General features: G+C 37.0%; 1 pseudogene; it reads right to left on the bottom strand.

The window, feature by feature from the left end:
- Nucleotides 1-328: 328 nt before the first annotated feature.
- Nucleotides 329-23718, bottom strand: part of LOC149177016 (protein disulfide isomerase-like 1-4 pseudogene) — a 75643-nt pseudogene continuing 52253 nt past the window's right edge.

Below are 23718 nucleotides of genomic sequence, written 5' to 3'. Positions count from 1 at the left end.
AAATTTTCACTTCCTCTGTCAACTTTAATCTTCACCCTTGATCTTCCATCACACCATTCATCTAACGGTTGCAAAACTTCACGCTTTTGCACGTTCTGCTACAATTCTCTAAGAACTTCCCAAAAGTTCTTCTACAGTCTCGCTGCTGTAATCTGGTACCAAACTTCATTCATTCAACATGCTACTGTTTCCATACCTCTGTAGTCTTAAATCTTCATAAGCAAACATCTCTTCGCAGGAAATTTCTTCCTTAACCTGCTCTGATACCAAAAATGATGCAACCTTATGGCTGCACAACCAGTATACCTTATCAGGATTTAAATCCCCCTTAATGGCCAATAAATTTTATATCTCCATCATTCTTTGCCGGCACAGGTTCGGACTTCAAGAAAGGCTTGAGTTTATCCGCAAGGAAGTCCTCTCCAAAAGCCTTGATGTTATCCGTATTTATTTCAACTTCAAAAAGATATTCGATGGCCTCTCCAGACAAAACACATGCGATTACCTTTGGTTCATCTCCACTTAAGCCAAAGTATTCCATAATTGGTTTCCCAACATCAGCATTGTCAGAATCAACATGCACAAAAAGGATCTTTCCCTTAAATGCTTTTGCAGCTTCTTGAAATGATGGAATGACCTTTTCATAATCCTTGGCAGTTACAAAGAGCAGGATTTGGTTCTTTATAGAATTGTCAATTATTGCATTAGCACCTTCCCTGGTGAAATTCGTCACTAATGGGAGCTTATTTGCAAAGACGAACTCAGTTACAGCAGCTTTCTCAAATTTTCCATCAAAATGGGATATTTTTTCAGGTGCCTTCTTCAATAGTACCAATGTTGGCCTCTTTGTCTTTGTGTTAATGCCAAGAACAACGGCTACGCGTTCACTAACTGTTTGACAAAAGAACACGTCATCTTCTTGCCTGGACGCTGCTTCAACTTCTTATTTTCAGTGCCCTCTAATGAGTCAAACAAACCAACAACAGCTGTGGTCCCTGAGTCCAATAGAGTTTCTGTATCCTTAGTTGTGATGAGATCAGATACCTCAAGTCTAGTTTTGTTTTTCTGCCTCTCCAGATCTCTGAGCAGATCCCTAATCAACAGAAGTATTGGTTCATTTACACCCAGATGGCGATTTCCGTGAACTGGAAATTAACAAACACCACGCAGAGACTTCCCATGGCGATTCCAGTGACATTAACAATTTATTACTGACTCTGGATTTAACCTATGACAGGTTCCTCTGATACAACATACAAAACTTGATTCATATCAATCACAATGATTTTTATGCCAGAAAGGTATTCAAACCCTTCTACAGGAACCTCATAATTCCTGTGCCATTAACTACCAGGAGAAACTCATTCAACGATCACAATTCATGCATTCAAACATTGTCATTTCGTATTACAGGGATTGCACACGAATTCCTAAGCAACATTTCATATATTCATTAATCATTCACAGACCATCACAGAAATCACACAGAGATTTTTGAGCAGACACTTACACACTTGTCTAATTGATCATGGAAAGTCACAGAAGCATAGAACTATTACAGATTTAATATGCAGAATCTTTATTAACATATTATTGTTACCTCAATGGCCTGATCATACAAGGATGGGTGTGCTCTACCCTGGCCCTCTCTATCCATCAGACCTCCCCTCATTCAATCTATTTCCCTCTCTCTTCCGTTACATTCTTCGAATATATCTTCTATACCTAAGATTCTAAACCGGTTATGATTTAGTTCCACCTTTTCCTCAACTAGATCTTGATATCCCCAACGACCCACAAACCTCTAACTAACACCTAAATTAGGATTTCTTATCCCTAGAAAATCTCACCAAACTTGATCTAATCAGGTTCTCAAACATTCGAGAACACTTACAATTCAAACCTATTAATAACTTATAAAAATACATTTAATCGGCCCTAGGAAACCAACTTCCTAGTAATACCAGCAACCCCCTAAGCTAACATAGATATAATTTGGTACTTGAGCCAATGCTTCTACATCACATTCATTTAGATCTGAAGGATATGGAAGAAGAAAAGTAGGCCAAAGGAAACTTATAAAGAAGAGTTGATTCTTTAGAAGGAAACGATGCTGAAAAGCCTAAATAGGACCAAGTAGCAAAATTAAAAACATAAAAGGACTATTCAGAAAATGAGTCAAGAATTTTGGAATCCAGATGAGCCACATGTATGCTACTATTTCATTTATGCTACTCTTTCCTATGCTACCGCCTTACGACGTTTCCTTTGCAACATGTGGTGCAATTGCTAGTTTTATCCCAACAAATTAAATTGTCATTGAAAGGCAATGATAACTTCAAACTATTTTTGTTTGGCTAGGGAAAGAGCTCAATCTTCCTTGGAGGTAAGGAAACAGGTTAACGACCCAAGACCTAGGGCATGTGGCAGAAGTCTGCCCCCTTACAGATCACCAACGAGTTATTCTAAGTGGCATGGTTTTCCTTGAATAATGGTGATGAGTCACTGTGTATTAGAAATAGTTGTCCCACTGCTGGTTTGACAATTGAGTTATAACAAGTTTTACTACGATGTAAAATAATAACTTCAAATTTTAACACTACTCCTTAGCGACCCATTGATGTAGGTTCAAACTCTGTAGACTTGTCGACAACTGGTCAGACGGATTTAAATAATAATAAATTGCAATGCAAATTGACTTTGGGCTCAGAGGGATTGAACAGATAAAACCGCAGAGCTATACTCCCCTGAAAATGTAAATGCAAATGCAATGGGGCTCCGACACTCAACGCCAAAGTGGCAATGGATTACGAATCGCTGAAGTTCGAGAGGCACGCCAATTTAAGCCTCATTGTCGACCCCTTCTCGCAGCTGCCAAAGAACTCCATTTACGCACAATATGTCTTTGCCACTGGTGCCTAAATAGAGTAACTGTTCCTGCTCAATTATGTGCATATTTCGAGTCCACGGCCATGGTCAGTGACTTTCTATCCTTTCAGGCTTTGCCCAAAATGGGTTTCAGGGGCTTCCAACTTTTTTTTTTATTATAGTGAGAGGAGCAACCGTGAAACTAACATAACAACGAAGTACAAATTTAAAAATAGGGCAAGATTTAAAAGACAGAATAAGAATAGAAGCTTGAGATCCATACAAACATATTTTGGGACAAAGAGAGACTCTTTGGTGTTATGTGATTCTTTACTCTGCATGTATCTCTGTTTTTGAATTTTCGGGCGCTCTTTTTCTTTCTTTTCTTTGACGCTTGCATTATTGATTGTTTACGTTTATTTTGTTGAGACGAGAGAAGACAGAGGGCCACGAGATATATGGAGGGTTCATAAGAAAGATTAGGTCAGCATACTGAGTTTTATCATGGAGGTAGTATGTTAAATGTGTTTTTTTAAATTTGAAACCAAGTCTTACTCTGTTTAAATAATTGTTTGTTTTTTCCTTCCATTGATTTGAATCCCATCTGGCTTCGTCTTTGTTCTTTTTATCTAACAGTAAGAAAAATACCAAGCACGAACAGAATGAAATTAAAAAGCTTTGACTTAAAATTGTTTTTTCTTTTCATCTGATTTAATGAGTCTTGCTCCGTCTAGATTCCTTTTATTTACTAGTAAGAATAAGATCGGAACACGACGAAATAAAAAAATCTCCGAGATTCAGATAGACTCAAATAGCCACAATTAGGGTTTAATGACTTTAATTTCAGGGCACAATTAGGGTTTAATAAATATTATTGCATGGCACTTTCTTTGCGGTTTATTTATTTAACAGTTGAGTGTAGATAACAACTAAGCTCTGTACAATTAAATTATAGCTATTGTGATCTGTTCTTTAGAAAATTGTATAGCTTAGCAGAATAGAGAATAGCTGTGTAGACATAGTTTATTTGGTCGTTAGATTTTTTTTTTGGGGGGGGGGGGGGGGGGGGGGGGTGGTTGTGGATAAACACTCTTTTGATGGGTAAAGCTATGTTACGGACGCATCCAATGTTTTTTAATTGCATTCGGTGGGTTGCTTGCTGACTTTGTTTTGAGATCATAGTTTATTTGGTATTTTTCATTATTTTCGAATTTATTTTTGGAAAAATCCACGGATCAATATAGGAGGGAACAGTTTTGTAATGATCATTTATTAATAATAATTTAATAAAAATTAAGGTGAAGTTACGGTCGCAATGCATCCAATGTTTTTTTAATTGCAGTAGGTGGCTTCTTTGTTCGCTTGATTTTAGTTAGCATAGATCTTAGTTATATAATTTTATGGATTAATAGTTATTTCATGAGGTTCAGGGGATTTTAATTTTGAGGTTTGAATTTTGGTGAACTTTAAAAAGTTTGAGTTTTGGTGAACTTCATGGAACATCATAATCATTGGCCAAGGCCATAGATTAAAACTCATAACCCTATGTCACAACTCAAGCTTGTAATCTATCATGGCAATTTCTATATTCAACTCAAGCTTATAATCTATCATCCCAATTTCTATATTCTGGATAGCATTATTTATATTTATTGATGTTGATATCTTATTATTTTATCTTATATTTCATTTTAAAATTAATATATATATATAAAAGGTATATGCAAGTCCATAGATTAAAACTCATAACCCTATGTCATAACTCAAGCTTGTAATCTATCATCGCAATTTCTATATTCAACTCAAGCTTATAATCTATCACCCTAATTTCTATATTTTGAATAGTATTATTTATATTTATTGATATTGATATCTTATTATTTTATCTTATATTTCATTTTGAAATATATATATATATATAAATTTATACATATACATAAAGTATATAAATTAACTTAATGACTAATAGCATCCAAATTTCATTAAAACATTCTAACTCGAACCAAACCTAATCATTGTTAAACACAAATTCGAACCCAAATCACGTGACTTAGATTAATAATACAGAGTATATAGCTTAACGGTCACTTTCAAAACCATCTGGATTTATTTTTGGAAAGTTACAATGTTTAACATAGCAGAGAAAAAAAAATAAAAGTCACTTATTTTTGGAAAGTTACAGTGTTTAACATAGCAGAGAAAAAAAATAAAAGTTACAGTGTTTACATAGCAGAGAAAAAAATAAAAGTTACAGTGTTTAACAGAGCAGAGAAAAGCTCTGTACAGATCATTTATTAATTTATTAATCAATAGGTTCTTTATGTATCCACTGAATTTTTAATTACAATTGTGAGTTGCTTTCCGGTTCAAGTTTTTTCTTTATTCTTAAATAAAATAATTGCAAGGAAGTGCTGTCATACTCTCGTTGCAGTACGAGAGTGCATATAATTTGTCAAAGGAAAGGTACTGGAATTTGGAATCCTGTCTCTCTGTCATCCCGGAAAAGTTTGTTTTTGTTATATATTTGTTGATTATTATTTGCATAGGAATGCACATTCTTTCTAATATCTGAGTTGTGTTTTTTGGGGGCTAATTATTAAAACAAGCATACAATTTTCAGTCAATATGCTGATGCAATATCCTCCAAGTTCCAGAGTAAAAGTGTGGTTACTAGTAGTGTTTGAAATAGTCTTGTTCAGCTTTTTGCTCTGGCATCAAACTGGTAACCATTAGGGTTCGATTGTCACTGTAGCTTTACTTTGAAGATCCCAAATTTAACTTATCTGGATTTAGAGTGAACGATTCTGGCAGAAAGAGAGTTCTCAGACATAAAATTCAAAGGAGAGTAATTCAAGCAATACAATGACGCCGTTTTGTTCAATGGTGAGTGTTTGTTGAGAAAAGAAAGAAGAATAAGCACTGCAATATGATAAATATACCATCGTACATATCTCTGCCTTGGACGTCGAGCAATTATAACAGCCATTATATTGATATTATTTGAGATGATGTTTAACAAATGAAACCAAAAAGTTCAGACACCACAGTTGTTCGCTGATTGAAGTTATTTCTTTAGAGAACTGAATATTTCAGACTAAAAGCTTTTTATGTGGGATGCTTTGAAAATCGCTCGATTGTATTGCTGGCATAAGTCCATTTTAATTTCAATTTCAAATAATTGCATGGATTCATCTTAACTCAAAATCATAAAAGGGCCATAATAATTTTGAATGTCACTAAATCTTTTTTAATTAAAAAAGGACAAAGACGGAAAAAAAACCATTCTTGTTACAGAATATAACATTGAATAAGATGTGAAGCACTGATGACAACTGTCTGCTATAAACATATTCTTTTCCATAATCATGTCTCCGAACAGTCCAGTCTATCATCTGAGCCATCCTATTCCTCTCATGTGGGCATTTCTATTGGAGTGCTGGTGCCTTTGCCCATCGAAATTATTATATTTCCACTGCTGTGTTTTCTTCTGTTGTGAGCAACATATGCCCATTGCTCTGCAAACCCATTACCTTGAACAGGAACCCAAAATTGAGGCTGAAGAAGAGGAAGCAGCCATCATGGATTACTGTGAAGAGCCAGTTTCCATTAGCTTGAAGATGAACCCAAGATCGAGGCTGAAGAAGAGGAAGCAGCCATCACGGAGCACTGTGAAGAGCCATTATTAGAACCGGAGAAGGTATGTGATGTGAAAAAAGACTTGATGGAGTGGGCAAGGGAAGAGGCAATGGCTGCCTTCACTTGCCCTCTCTTAAGTATATGCCTGGACTCAGAAGGCATACTTATCTTTTGCCTGAAATTGGCCCGGGATGGCATGCTATGAATTCTCTCTCAATAAGTAAATCTGCACAAAGTGAAGGAAAAAGATTGGTGACCAACGCTGGAGGATCCGGTGAATATATAAGAAGCCTATATGAGCTTTAAGAGTGCTGTGAGTGCAGCGGCCAATTGTCTACCGGTGACTACTAAAAACATTTTACATAAATGAGTGCGGCAGTCAATTGTCTACAGGCGACTGCTAAAGATATTTACATGATCTTATTTGTTAGGTCTGACTGCCCAGGTTCGTCACGATCAAAAGCAATGCGGCAGTCAATTGTCTACAGGCGACTGCTAAAGATATTTACATGATCTTATTTGTTAGGTCTGACTGCCCAGGTTCGTCACGATTCAAAAGCAATTTGGTCGCGATAGTTTATAAAATTTTGATTTGATGTGTCCACATGTTGACTTGCTCATCAATGTGATATAACATTTTATATTATTATTGCTTGGGCTCCAAGCTCTTTATTTGCAGTCAAATTATTGAATTTTCAATTTTTATGTAACAAGATAATGACTTCATGACTCTGCTTCTTGATAGAAGTTTTTGTTCAAGCAAAATAACATTTCATCTTATCGCGTGGTTTAGATTCCAAGCTCTCTTTATTTGCAGTCAAATCATTGAATTTTCAATAATTATGCAACAAGATAATGACTTCTTGACTGTGTTTCCCGATAGAAGTTTTTGTGCAAAGTGAAATAACTTTTCTTGGGGTCCAAGCTCTCTTTATTTGCAGTCAGATCATTCAATTTTCAATTTTTGTGTAACAAGATAATGACTTCATGACTGTTTCCTGATAGAAATTTTTGTGGATGTGAAAAGTTTTGAAGAAAATCCAGAACAACGACAATTTTCTTGGATACCAAGACATGATAATCACATGTGAGGTGGATGGTTAGGAAAATGATCAACATAAAAGCCCCATAAATAGAAAAATATGTTTGACCTTTAAGATTGAGCCGAATAGGATGTCAGTTCTTTTCTAGTTGGTACTTTGATTTTAACCAATCATTTAGCTTATTAACACTAATAAAAAGCTAGATGTATCTTATGATTTTAAAAGTTTGAAATGAATTGAATTTATGTCTATTTTTTTAATATAATAAAAAAATATTTATATATTTATTTAAATTATTAAATTATTTTGACAAAGTTATGTAATGTTTTAGTTATATGTTTTTTTTTTAATTGCAATATTTTGTATTACTTAAAAAAGGGAATGTATGGTGGTTACATCTATAGTCAGAGTTTTATGAGAACAGAAGTTAAAGATCAAGAAACATAGATAACCTCAAAATAAGAAGAGAGTTGGACTCCTCTTAACAAACATAATTTAGAATATATACTCTCAGGAGCCGAAACAAGTGAAAATACATCAACATAAACCAAACACTTATTAAATGATTTTGACAAAGTTATGTAATGTTTTAGTTATATGTTCTTTTTGAACTGCAATATTTTATATTACTTGAAAAAGGGAATGTATGGTGATTACATCTATAGTCAGAGTTTTATGAGACAAGTCAAAGACCAAGAAACATAGATAACCTTCAAATAAGAAGAGAGTTGGACTCCTATTAACAAATATAATTTAGAATATATACTCTCAGGAGTCGAAACAAGTGAAAATACATCAACATAAACCAAAATAGTAGGCATCTAATAATCAAAGACCACTGTAGGACTACAATTGCAATAGAATTTTATCCAACGGCCTAACAACCAATCACAAAAGGCAACCACAACAAAAACAATAATACACCACAAATATATGGCAATTAAAATCTTGCAAGTTGCTCCGATTGCAAAATGTTGTCCTTGCAAGTTGCATTGGTTGCAAAAAATCTTGTCTAATATAGCGAGAGGTCAGCGACTGTGTAGAAGCATCCAACGTCGGTAAGAAAAAAAAGAGTTGATAAGCCAAACCAACTGTGAGGAACTGTGAGCAACTAATATCTTCGAAATAAGTGTTGCAAAACCCTGCTCACACCAAAACAAGTGCAAAACTAAAAGGACCACAAATACGACCCAATATCTCCATATGTCCTTGTTAATGAGAGCAATCAAACAATCAAAAACATTAAAACGAGCTTATCGATAGAAGGCCAAAATTGTGATACCATATTCTAGTCTTTTTACAAAAAAATAACAGTAAGGTCTGGATCACTATTAAATAGTGGATCTTTTGGATTTCTAAGAGGGTTAGTGAGATCCCCAAAGAAAAAATTCCACACCAGATAGCTCTCCATACGACTCAAGCGAGAATCAACGTCATTAAAGGTTGTATATGAGATTCTGTAAAATGCAGTTAATGTCCTCCAACCTAGAAAATACATTAAAAATGTCAACTTGCTTGTCCATGAATATTGAGCATAACAGAGTGTCCATTTGTTGATGCAAGGATAGAGAATGCAAGAAATGTAATCTCATCTTCCAAAATATACCTGGGTCTATAACACATTTTAGACCTTCGCATACAACTTTTGAGTTAAAGTGGTAAGAGGGATCCCCTGACTCTTTCAACTCCAACAACCAAATTTCCATACAACTTTTGAGTTAGAGTGGTAAGAGGGATCCCCTGACTCTTTCAACTCCAACAACAAAATTTCCCTACGCACTTCAAGGGGGATGAAATCAAAGAAAGGTGCCACTAAATCAAAGGAAAAAGGCCAACAACGTTTAACCCTCACATTACCAGCACCGCATCTTCTACTCTTCACTCTCTGGCGAGAAGGCATGGTGATTGATACAAGAGAACAATGCAAACAACTAGTGAGAGTACCACGACTAGAAAAGAAAGAAAATTGACGAACCACCACCCCTTCAATACCAGAACAAAAGGAAACCAGGTCGTCCCCCAAATTCCACACAAAAGGACCAAATTTGAGGAAGGTTTGAAATTCACCACACTCTAAAGACAATACATAGATAACTCCAAGGCCATACCAACAATCGAAAAGTGTGAATACCCAAACAGGCCACAAGATCAGTCCCAACCCTAAGGACAAATGACAACATAAACAAGGTGGCTCCAAAGTTAAAGAAGCATTTGAGGTCCACAATTGATTGGGAAATGCCCCAATTCACGAGTCCAAGTAGCTTCAAAGTCTTACACTAGATAAATCTTAGCAAAACCCAAGTTAAATATTAACCCTCTATAATTTGATACAACTAGAAAACCCCTCACTTTAAAACCACACAAAAAATGACCTAAATACCAACATCCACAAACCATAATTGGATAGGGATAAGAAATACCTATGAATTCACTATCCAAGATGGGTGAATTTGAGTGTATAACCACCAATTCAAGTATGGGCTCGAGTTTTGTGGCATGCTAATACAAAATGAAAAACAACAACCCCACACTCTAACCAACATGAATGAAATCACAAATAGAGTTACCTCCTTACAACTAGAGCCAAAATCATTAGTACACAGTCTGAAGCTTACAAAACTCACTACAACATGAAACCAAGTGCAGGAGGGTGAGGATTGAACCTCACCTCCACTCCCTTGTGTAATGTACTTCCACCACCCCATATCAACAAACATGCATTTATAGTGAAAGGATGTCGAGTGTAAAGCCCAAGTTCTCTTACCTGATCCTTGTCATGCCATTACCAAACAGAGACAAATGTAAGCCTGACGCGTCTTCCAAGAGATCACCCTTCCCTCCATTGATCGCACCCCCATGGGGGAAGTTATATGTTTAATGTTTGAAGTTATATGTTTTTTTTATTATAATATTTTAAATTCATTTTAATTTCAAGTTTGAGTAATTTGAAAGTTTGAGCGTGAAGATTTCATAGTTAGGTGCTAGAAGGTGACCGCTGAATTGAGAGATAAATGTTGGGAACAAGTCAAAGCATAAAAAGGTAATGTGAATTGTGAGATTAAAGTGTAAACTACTTTTAGTTATATTAATTAAATAAATGTAACCTAAACATAGGGAAATAGGGGGCTTGACCTAAATATTAAAAAAAATGGATAAAAAAATATTAAGATATGTGAGAATAATCAATTTCAACTAAGATAAATAATGGAAAGAATAGGGGTGGTGAACTAGGGTTAACACAAATAAAAGGAGGGTAAAAGGGGAAATAAGGAACAGTAAAATTGCATAAGAAACCAAAACGTTGGTTTTGTTTCAACGATGACACACATGTTATTTGGCTTGATGACCTCTCCTCCTTTAACACCTTCCTTATTTATTTAAACAACATCTACTCCAAAATCCAATTCACTATGGATCTTGAAAAAGATAAAGCTTTCCTCTTCCTAGATGTCCTTGTTTTTCACCTTTCATATGGTTCTCTTACCCACTGGGTCTATAGAAAAAATACCCACATAAACTGGTACCTTCATGCCCTATCTCATCATCATTTGACCCAAAAGTCTACTATCTTAAAAAAATTATTTAGTTAAGTCAACCAAAATTTCGAATATATACTCCTAGGAGCCGAAACAAGTGAAAATACATCAACATAAACCAAACACTAGGCATCTAATAATCAAAGACGACTATAGGACTACAATTTCAATAGAATTTTATCCATCGACCTAACAACCAATCACAAAAGGCAACCACAACAACAACAATAATACACCACAAATACATGACAATTAAAATCTTGCAAGTTGCTCCGATTGCAAAATGTTGTCCTTGCAAGTTGCATTGGTCGCAAAAATCTTGTCCAATATAGCAAGAGGTCAGCCACTGTGTAGAAGCATCCAACGTTGGTAAGAAACAAAGAGTTGATAAGCCAAACCAACTGTGAGGAACTGTGAGCAACTAATATCTCCGAAATAAGTGTTGCAAAACCATGCTCACACCAAAACAAGTGCAAAACTAAAAGGACCACAAATACGACCCAATATTGGCCTATCAACTATGAGGAACTATGAGCAACTAATATCTCCGAAATAAGTGTTGCAAAACCTTGCTCACACCAAAACAAGTGCAAAACTGAAAGGACCACAAATACGACCCAATATCTCCACATGTCCCTGTTGATGAGAGCAATAAAAGCGTCAACAACATTAAAACGAGCTTATCAATAGAAGGCCAAAACTGTGATACCATATTCTACTCTTTTTACCAAAAAATAACAATAAGGTCTGGATCACTATTAAGTAATGGATCTTTTGGATTTCTAGGAGGGTTAGTGAGATCCCCAAAGGAAAAATTCCACACTAGATAGCTCTCCATACGACTCAAGCGAAAATCAATGTCATTAAAGTTTGTATATGAGATTCTGTAAAACGCAGTTAATGTCCTCCAACCCAGAAAATACATTATAATTGTCAACTTGATTGTCCTTGAATACCAAGCATAACAAAGTTTCCATTTGTTGATGCAAGGATATGTTGAGAATGCAACAAGATGATGGAGCTTAGTGGAAAGAAGTCGCCTTCACTAAGTGGTCCCGCAAGCAAATTATGGCGCAAAGTCTATTTTTAGACTATGTCTATTTTTAGACATATGGATCAGGTCTATGAGTTGCAGTATATTGTTTATGGATGATTGGTCATGTTGGGAAAAATAGATGGACTTCTATTTTTGGATCACAGCAGGAGTGATTAGAGTCTATTTTTAGACTGCTAGTCAAAAATAGAAAAGTCAAATATTATTGTCTCATAATAATATTTGGACTATAAACATTATCTTATCCTCTTGGAGCACTTCAGTTTGAGCTACAGATGTGGCACATGCAGCTGTCAGAAGGAAATACACTTTTCTTGTGAGTCAGTTGAGCTATTGCATGCAGGACTTCAGTTAGAACTCAAGCAGTTGAGTTTGGTGGAGTTGGATGTGGAGTTGATGGAGTTGTGTTCAGTTTGACTTGGTTAAACTAGTTGTAATTAGTCTAACTGCAAATAGACTAGTGATGAGTTGTGTGAACTAATTATTAACTCATAAAGCGATTTAAGTATACATCAGTTAACTCAGTTCCATGTCAGTGCATGTACAGTTCAGTGGAGACAGGTGTTAGAGGTTGAGATTGCTATCAGTTGTGACTATAGTTGTGCATGAGATCTTGCACAATCAAAGGGCTTGAGTTATGCAAATGAAGACTGCATAGTGTGGGCCAATACCAAGGAATATAGCCTGTGCTCACGTGATTTTCAGAGTGAGTGATTCTCTTGAAGCATTGTGCAGTGGAGGCAGGCAAAGCAGTGGAGGAGATTTGAACCTATGGCTTGTTTGGATCTGAGCTAGTTTTGTGTGTAACAGGTGGAGATAGTACTGAGTACTTGTGAGGAGTATTGTACTATGTATCGTTACATGTTCTCAATCATTATAATATACAGATAGTGTGGGGTTTTCAGCTGTATGCTTTCCCCGGGTACATACTGTGTTGATATGTGTGATTGATGCTTCAATGTGCGCATGCGATTGTTTCTGAATACTTCAAAATTGATTATCAACGTAGAGGAGATTATTTATTGTGCATGTATTCCACAATAGTGTATAATCGGGATAATCTCTGTGAATAAGTGATTAATTATTCAAAATTTCTACATGGTATCAGAGCTGGTTGATTTGTAGAAAAAGTTCTACAGGATATCAAAGCGGGATTGATCATCAGATCTATTATTCAGAAAGTGTTTACATTTTATTTCTTCAGGCAGAGTCTGTAATCGGGCCAGGTAACTTCTGTATTCATCCTTCTTTTGGAAGGTGAGGTATTCGGTGAATTCCCATACAGTCGATCTCTGTACAAGAAATACTTTGTTCTCACGAATTTTAGATCAGAAGCGGTTGAGTTTTGAGCTGGTGGAATGGCGCTCAAGGATAAACTCAGAAACATCAAAGCTGAGAATGGAGATGCCACAGATTGTCCGCAGAAGAAGGAAAATTAGCAAGCTGTTGGATCTACAGCGGGAGAGGCCTTAGCCTCGCAATTTGAGCTCGATTTTTCGCTGATCGCATGCTTGGTATCAAGTGTGATGGGATCGGTATGGTTCTTGGATAGTGGTGCATCTTCTCACATGACAGGAGATCGAGATTTGTTTTCTAATCTGGATGAGAAAGATCTTGGAGTGCACATCGAGATGAGCGATGATGGTAGATACAGTGCGACCAGTATCGGTACCATTTCCTTTGAGAGGGAGTCTGGTAAACCCTTCAGATTGAAGGAAGTGATGCATGTTCCAGGATTGAAGAAGAATCTTATCTCTGTGGCGATGTTAGAAGACAAGGGATATGATGTTGTCTTTAGCGAGGGAAAGGCTTTCCTGCGCAGCAAGGCAACTGGAGAAACCCGAAGATAGGGGTTTGAGTGAGGAACCTTTATCAGTTTCATGTAGATGGTTGCGCAACAATGGCATGCAAGGCAGAAGGATTGGTGAGTCGGGATGATGGCGAGCTGTGGCACAGGAGATTGGGTCACCTTCACCATGGAGCCTTGAAGATACTGCACCAGATCACTACAGGGCTTCCTAAAGGAACTCTTGCGCAGTCAGATCAGTGCAAGGGTTGTACTTTGGGAAAGTTTGTGAAAGCCACCTTTCACGAGAAGGATAGTTGCGCCACGACGATCCTTGAGAAAATTCACACAGACGTGTGTGGACCTTTCTCAGTAGCTTCAACAGCAAAACACAGGTATTATGTGATTTTTTTTTATGATTTCTCTCGTAAGTGCTGGATCTTCTTCATGCAGAAGAAGAGCGAGACATACTCAAAGTTCTGTGAGTTCAAAGCACTGGTCGAGAAGGAGTCGAGGAAGAAGGTGAAGGCTCTTAGGAGCGATAATGGTGGTGAATACATCTCTGGCGAGTTCAAGGATTTCTGCAGTGCAGAAGGGATTCAAAGAGAGCTCATAGCTCCCCATAACCCACAGCAGAACAGGGTTGCTGAGCGGAAGAACAGAACGATCATGGGTGCTTCACGGGTGATGTTGCATGATCAGGGCCTACCCCTTCACTTGTGGGCGGAAGCATGCAATATAGCAGTATATGTGCAGAACCGTTGTCCTCACAGGATACTTGGCATGAGTACACCTGAGGAGGCTTATTCTGGTAAGAAGCCTGATCTTTCTCATTTGAGGATTTTTGGTGCTAACATTTACATGCATGTGACGAAGGATGACAGGAAGAAGTTGGAGCTGACCGCAGAGGTTGGGATATTTGGGGGGTACACTGATACGCCCCACAACTATCATGTGTATTTGCCAGACAGTGGTAAGATTGTTGTGTGACGAGATGTAAAATTTCAGGAGGAGAAAGCCATGAAGTGTTCGCTTGAGAGGGAGCCACACTTGCCTGCAGATGAGGAGCTATTAGTTCCTAAAGATGAGCTTGAGGACGTGGATCAACCACTGGACGAAGTTCATGGAGTGGAAGAAACCACTCATGCAGCGCCAACCATCAGAGGGCGAAAGCGCTTGACAGAAGCTGAGCGACTGGCTCAAGATGCAGAGAAAGTTGTAGGACCACCTACAGCCCAACGCAGGCACAGACAGTCACCTGATCGGTACACTGGATACATGGCTCTTGTGAGCAAATGTGTTGTGACTGAACCATCCTCTTTCGAGGAAGCTGTGGAGGATCCCACATGGGTAGATGCCATGGTGGAAGAGTATGATTCGATTGTCAGAAATAGTGCATGGGAGATTGTTCCTAGACCGAAAGGGAAATCAGTGGTGGGTTCGAGATGGATCTACAAAGTTAAGCAGGCAGCTGACGGGAGTGTGGAGAAGTACAAGGCAAGATTTATTGCCCGAGGCTTTTCACAGATAGAGGGGATCGATTATGAGGAGACCTTTGCACCTGTCACAAGGTATTCTTCCATACGGACGTTTCTTGCTCTCTCAGCGCAGATGGGGTGGCACATTCATCATATGGATGTGAAGACTGCGTTCCTCAACGGAGCCATTGAGGAGGAGGTGTACATAGAGCAGCCCGAAGGTTTCGAGATCTTCAGCAGCGAGTCGCATGTGTGCAGGCTCAAGAGAGTGTTGTATGGGTTGAAACAAGCACCACGTGCTTGGTACACATGGATAGACAGTTATTTCACCGGACTTGGATTCTCCAAGAGTGAGGCGGATCCTAACCTATACCAGATTGTGGTAGAGGGTAAGTTGTTTATCATTGTACTGTATGTAGATGATTTGATTCTAACGGGTGATGAGCTGTTGATACTTTCATGCAAGGATGATCTTGCTAAGGAGTTTGAGATGAAGGACTTGGGCCTCCTTCATTATTTCTTGGGATCGGAAATCTGGCAGCGCAGTGATGGACTATTTGTTTCTCAGGGTAAGTATGCTCGGGAGATACTGGAGAAGTTCAACATGCATGGCTGCAAGCCTGTTGATACTCCTCTTCCTGGAGGTTGGAGGAAGGAGGATGCCACTTCGGCAAAAGAAGTGGATGCCACTGTTTAAAGACAGTTGGTGGGGTCACTTATGTATCTGGTCAATACATGACCCGATATATGCTATGCTGTTAACCAGCGTTCACAAGCTATGGTTAAGCCAACCAAGCACTTCTGGAAGGCAGGCAAGCATGTATTGCGTTATTTGAGAGGCACATCGGGATATGGATTGTGGTACAAACAGGAGGATGAGGTGAAGCTATGTGGCTTCACGGATGCAGATTGGGCAGAGAGCCCAACGGACAGAAAGATCACATCAGGAGGGGTCTTCTGTATCGGGTTGACAGTAGTTTCTTGGTACAGCAGGAAGCAGAGATCCGTGGCACTCAATTCAGCAGAGGCCGAGTATATGGCAGCAAGTTTGGCTGCATGCGAGGCTATATGGATGAGGAAGATTCTGGTCGGTTTGTTCAGTTCTCACTTGGATCCTACTGTGATTTACTGTGATAACCAGAGTTGCATTAAACTCTCCGCTAATCTTGTATTTCATGATAGATCTAAGCACATCGACATCAGGTACCATCATATAAGAGATTGTGTGCAGCGGAGAATCATGTTACTTTCATACATTCCAACAGAGGATCATGATGCTGATATCTTGACGAAGGCGATCACCATGAGCAAATTCGAATACCACCGAGGCAGGATAGGGGTTACTGATAATCCATATCTTGTTGAGAGGGAGTGTTGAGAATGCAACAAGATGATGGATCTTAGTGGAAAGAAGTCGCCTTCACTAAGTGGGCCCGCAGGCAAATTATGGCGCAAAGTCTATTTTTAGACTATGTCTATTTTTAGACATATGGATCAGGTCTATGAGTTGCAGTATGTTGTTTATGGATGATTGGTCATGTTGGGAAAAATAGATGGACTTTTATTTTTGGATCACAGCAGGAGCGATCAGAGTCTATTTTTAGACTGCTAGTCAAAAATAGAAAAGTCAAATATTATTGTCTCATAATAATATTTGGACTATAAACATTATCTTATCCTCTTGGAGCACTTCAGTTTGAGCTACAAATGTGGCACATGTAGCTGTCAGAAGGAAATACACTTTTCTTGTGAGTCAGTTGAGCTATTGCATGCAGGACTTCAGTTAGAACTCAAGCAGTTGAGTTTGGTGGAGTTGGATGTGGAGTTGATGGAGTTGTGTTCAGTTTGACTTGGTTAAACTAGTTGTAATTAGTCTAACTGCAAATAGAATAGTGATGAGTTGTGTGAACTAATTATTAACTCATAAAGCAACTAAAGAATACATCAGTTAACTCAGTTGCATGTCAGTGCATGTACATTTCAGTGGAGACAGGTGTTAGAGGTTGAGATTGCTATCAGTTGTGACTATAGTTGTGCATGAGATCTTGCACAATCAAAGGGATTGAGTTATGCCAATGAAGACTGCATAGTGTGGGCCAATACCAAGGAATATAGCCTGTGCTCATGTGATTTTCAGAGTGAGTGATTCTCTTGAAGCATTGTGCAGTGGAGGTAGGCAAAGCAGCGGAGGAGATTTGAACCTATGACTTGTTCGGATCTGAGCTAGTTTTGTGTGTAACAGGTGGAAATAGTATTGAATACGTGTGAGGAGTATTGTGCTATGTATTGTTACATGTTCTCAATCATTATAATATACAGATAGTGTGGGGTTTTTAGTTTTATGCTTTCCCCAGGTACATACTGTGTTGATATGTGTGATTGATGCTTCAATGTGCGCATGCGATTGTTACTGAATACTGCAAAATTGATGATCAACGTAGAGGAGATTATGTATTGTGCATGTATTCCGCAATAGTGTATAATCGAGATAATCTCTGTGAATAAGTGATTAATTATTCAAAATTTCTACAGGATAGAGAATGTAGGAAATGTAATCTCATCTTCCGAAATATACCTGGGTCTATAACCCATTTTAGATGTTCGCATACAACTTTTGAGTTAAAGTGGTAAGAGGGATCCCTTGACTCTTTAAACTCCAACAACAAAATTTCCCTTCGCACTTCAGGGGGGACAGAATCAAAGAAAGGTACCACTAAATCAAAGGAAAAATGCCAACAACGTTTAACCTTGACATTATCGGCACCACCTCTTCTACTCACCACTCTCTGGAGAGAAGGCATGGTGGTTGATACAAGAGAACAATGCAGATAACCAGTGAGAGTACCACAACTAGAAAAGCAAGCAAATTGACGAACCACCACCCCTTCAATACTAGAAAAAAAGGAAACTAGGTCGTCCCCCAAATTCCACACCGAAGGCCCAAATTTGAGGAAGGTTTGAAATCCACCACACTCTAAAGACAATACATAGATAACTCCACCTCCATATCAACAATCGAAAAGTGCGAATACCCAAACAGGCCACAAGACCAATCCCAACCCTAAGGACAAATGACAACATAAACAAGGTGGTTTCAAAGTTAAAGAAGCAATTGAGGTCCACAATTGATTGGGAAATTCCCCAATTCATGAGTCCAAGGAGCTTCAAAGTCTTACACCAGATAAATCTTAGCAAAACCCAAGTTAAATATTAACCCTCTGTTGATACAACTAGAAAACCCCTCACTTTAAAACCACACAAAAAATGACCTAGATACCAACATCCACAAACCATAATTGGACATGGATAAGAAATACCTATGAATTCACTATCCAAGATGGGTGAATTGAAGTGTATAACCACCAATTCAAATATAGGCTCGAGTTTGGTGGCATGCTGATACAAAATGAAAAACATCAACCACACACTCTAACCAACATGAATGAAATAAAAAATAGAGTTACCTCCTTTTACAATTAGAGCCAAGATCATTAGCACACAGACCAAATCTTACAAAACTCTCTACAACATGAAACCAAGTGCAGGAGGGTGAGGATTGAACCTCACCTCCACTCCCTTTTGTAATGTACCTACACCACCCCATATCAACAATCATGCATTTGTTGAAAATGCAACGAGATGATGGAGCTTAGTGAAAAGAAGTCGCCTTCACTAAGTGGGCCCGCAGGCTATTTTTGGCGCAAAGTCTATTTTTAGACATATGGATCATGGTCTATGAGTTGCAGGATGCTATTTATGGATGATTGGTCATCTTGGTAAAAATAGATGGACCTCTACTTTTAGACATATGGGCGGAGTCTATTTTTAGACTGCCAGTCTAAAAATAGATTAGTCAAATATTATTAGCTCTTAATAATATTTGGACTATAAACATTATCTTATCCTCTTGTAGCACTTCAGTTCGAGCTACGGATGTGGCACATGCAACTGCCAGAAGAAAATATGCTTTTCCTATGGGTTAGTTGAGCTATTGCATGATGGACTTCAGTTAGAACTCAAGTGATTGAGTTTGGTGGAGTTGATTGAGGAGTTGATGGAGTTGTGTGCAGTTTGACTTAGTTGAACTAGCTGTATTTAGTCTAACTGCCAAATACACTAGTGATGAGTGATGTGAATTAATTATTAATTAATTCACTAATTATTAACTCATAAATCAACTAAAGAATACATCAGTTAACTTAGTGCATGGACAGTTCAGTGGAGACAAGTGTTAGAGGTGGGTGAAAGGGTGAGACTACTATCAGTTGTGACTATAGTTGTGCATGAGATTTGCACAATCATCGATTGAGATTGCCAATGAGGATTGCGCAGTACAAGTCAAGGGAATTCGAACTTGGATCAGATCTATTCTCAACTTGGATTGCGCAGTAGAGGCAGGCAAACAGTGAGGAGATTTGAACCCGTGACTTGTTCAGATCTGAGCTAGTTTGTGTGTAGCATGTGGAGATAGTACTGAGTACTTGTGAGGAGTATTGTACTATGTATTGTTACATGTTCTCTATCATTATAATATACAAATAGTTGGGGGTTTTCAGCTATATGCTTTCCCTAGTACATACTGTGTTGATATGTGTGATTGATGTTTCAATGTGCGCATGCGATTGTTTTTAATTTTGCAAATTGATGATCAATGGTAGAGGAGATTATGTATTATGCATGCATTCTGCAAATAGTGTATAATCAGGATAATCTCTGTGAATAAGTGTTATATTATTCAAATTTCTGCAGCATTTATAGTGAAAGGTGTCGAGTGTAAAGCCCAAGTTCTCTTACCCGATCCTTGTCATGCCATTACCAAACAGAGAAAAATGTAAGCCTGGCACATCTTCCAAGAGATCATCGTTCCCTCCATTGATCGCACCCCCATGGGGGAAGTTATATGTTTAGTGTTTGAAGTTATATGTTCTTTTTATTATAATATTTTAAATTCATTTAAATTTCAAGTTTGAGTAATTTGAAAGTTTGAGCGTGAAGATTTCATAGTTAGGTATATTGTTGTTCATAGTATTTTTGTAGTAAACTATGTGTCAAAGTGTGGAAACTCAAACAATTCTAGTGGACACTCCACCCATGAAAAGCATTAACAGAAGAAGGGAGGAGCAACTTGAGATTAAATAAATGTAGTGCTAGAAGGTGACTATTGAACTGAGAGATAAATGTTGGGAATAAGTCAAAACATAAAAAGATAATGTGAATTGTGAGATTAAAGTGTAAACTACTTTTAGTTATATTAATTAAAAGAAGGTAACCTAAACATAGGGAAATCAGGGGCTTGACCTAACTATTAAAAAAATGAATAAAAAAATATTAAGATATGTGGGAATAATCAATTTCAACTAAGAGAAATATTGGAAAGAATGGGGGTGGTGAACTAGGGTTAACCCAAATAAAAGGAGGGTAAAAGGGGAAATAAGGAACAGTAAAATTGCATAAGAAACCAAAACGTTAGTTTTGTTTCAATAATGACACACATGTTATTTGGCTTGATGACCTCTCCTCCTTTAACACCTTCCTTATTTACTTAAACAACATCTACTCCCAAATCCAATTCACTATGGATCTTGAAAAAGATAAAGCTTTCCTCTTCCTGGATGTCCTTGTTTTCCACCTTTCATATGGTTCTCTTACCCACCAGGTCTATAGAAAAAAGACCCACATAGACTGGTACCTTCATGCCCTTTCTCATCATCATTTGACCGAAAAGTCCACTATCTTAAAAAAAATTATTTAGATAAGCCATTCAAAATCCTCCGCTCACCTCCCCCCCCCCCCCCCCAATCTTCTTGGAAAGAGGGAGATCTCATTTAACAAAATCCCTTTTGACCAATGGATACTCTATTTCCCAAATTAAAAAAAACTTATTCTAAGGATGTAAATTTCAAAACTAAAGCTCTCTCCAACTCCCTTCTGTGTTTTTTCAACTCCTTATATCCAAGGAAACACCAATCATATATCCAAATGTTTAGCCAAGAAGAATATCATTCTCTTTTTAAACCTCATAAAACCTTCAAAAAATTATTTCATTATGGAAAGAGTAAGCTTGATTGGATGATGGGTTCAAAAGTTTATCAAGTTCCCTACTCATGTGGCAAATCAAACAATTGCCAAACAATTGTTCTTTCACAACCTCTCTCAAAGAACACATTGCAAACACAAACCACAATCACATTTCCAAATCCACCTTAGATAAACATTCTTATAAATCTCAACATCTAATTTTCTTTGACCAAACCAAGATATTCATTACAACACCTCATTCCTCTTCATACATATGATAGGAAAGCCTTACTTACGAGTTAATTAACAAAAATATTTGGAATATAAATATATCCATTAAGATAAATAATCAATATATAAAATGCATGAATGAATGATATGATGTGGTTACAAATGAGGACCTCATATAAATACTAGTTAGGTTGCCTTTTCATGAAGATTCATGCCCCAACTAACATGCATGTCCTTTTATAATTATTAATTATACTTATTTATGATTATTATTATTATTGATATATTTATGTTCATTACATTGTCTTTCCATTTAAAATTGTTTTGTCCTCAAATCATATTGTTGCAAAGACTTAATAGATTTTTCTTTGTCTTGTAATGTCTTTGTTTCTTTCCCAATTCTTGAAGCTGTCATTTTCGATGATACAAGATGATATGAACCCCTGAGTGCTGAACAAAATTGTCAGACTATAAAATAAGTTGGCCATCCTAATTTGACCCTCTATGGAACATTGTGTTTATAGGCTTTCTACAATGAATTTTTATCATGAGACTTAATAATATTGGTATAAGTATTCTTCGGAAGATATGCCAATTGTTTTCCGTTTAATTGATGTTGATACTCTCACTAGTTAATGTGCCTTTTCTTGTGAATAAGATTTTGATAAGGGGTCTTAGTATTCTCTCATTTCTTTCGTTTTGAAGTTTTATTTTCTCCATGGATTGATGTTACATCGTTAATTTATGACTTTTTATTATTGAGTACATTCGTAATTTATATTCTTCGTATGCTAATATTTGAGTATGTTTTTACTTCAATTGGTTTGACATCATCTTGAGTTGTGATATTCATTATATTTGTATTTGTTTAGTTTTCCTCAACTTGAATTTTCGCGTTTGAAGGTTTTGATGTTTCTGTTTGGATAAGTTATTTTATTTTGTTTCCCAATGACTGCTTCATAGTCTTGGACTCCTTGACTTGTGCAAGTAATTTATGATCATGATCTTTTAAGCAAGAAATTTCTTTGTTTTTATCTAAGATGATTTCATCAAACTCTTACTACATCCTTGATATTGACTTTTAATTTTCTTGAAACATCACCTTTGAGATATCTTTGAAGTATTCTAATGAAGGTATTATTGATTCCGACTTCATTGCAATGTCCTAAAATGCCACTATCTTCTTATAAGGAAATGTTAAAAACTTTTTCATATTTAAGATGAAGGGCACTAGTGTTTGCATCTAGGTTAAATTTAGAATTATGTCACCATCATTGCTCCATAAGTATTTACCAATGAATTGTGATTTAAATGTATAATCCCCAATATTTAGTTGTAATTTGACTATGTCATGTAGTTTTTGTGCCCCATATAGTATATTTTTCAATTATATTTGAATTAGGAATCACTAATTGGTTAACAAATCCATGACTAACATAATTATTTTTATTTGTCGAGAGCAATAGGAAAAGCAATATTTTTCTCTACAAGAGTCGTGTTTATTCTAAGTAGCACTGAGTAGATATTTTTGAAGTTTTAGGAAATATTTCTTTTTGCTTAATTATAGACTCCATTCCTTTCTCCTCAACAATTGACTTCATTTTACTTTATCAATAACGTTGGACACCTACTCTGCTAAGGGTTATGGTGTGGAAGTTGAATAGTCAAAGGAAGTCCAAGAAACCTTAGAAGATGAATCCAATAGTCATTTCATTGTATTATAAATGTATATCATGTGAATAATATAATGCATTCAATGTTTATCCTTCATATCTTCTGTCTTCTCCATGTGTGTTTAACATCGTATTAAAGCCACGATGTGTGGCCTTCTCCCACCATTAGTTGTGTGGTCTTATTAAAACTAGGTGTTCTTGCATTCGACCGTTAAATATTTGACCCTTTGTGCACTATTTAGTTGTCCTCTCTACCTTCTGCACTATCCTTCCTACATAATCGTTACATTTACCTCAAAGCGAATCCTGTCAGCTATATTCTAGTTGCGATTTCTACCCAGTTCTGTAATAGCTCTGAGAAACACACATGAGTCTGTCATATTTGTATTCGCATA

Source organism: Pinus tabuliformis, chromosome 4_1 (assembly GCF_031772625.1).
Source record: "Pinus tabuliformis cultivar Carrire ecotype Pingquan chromosome 4_1, CPIR1, whole genome shotgun sequence".
NCBI classification, from domain to species: Eukaryota; Viridiplantae; Streptophyta; class Pinopsida; order Pinales; family Pinaceae; genus Pinus; species Pinus tabuliformis.
The sequence above is the reverse complement of the archived record's forward strand: the minus strand, read 5'-3'. Positions and strand labels throughout refer to the sequence as shown.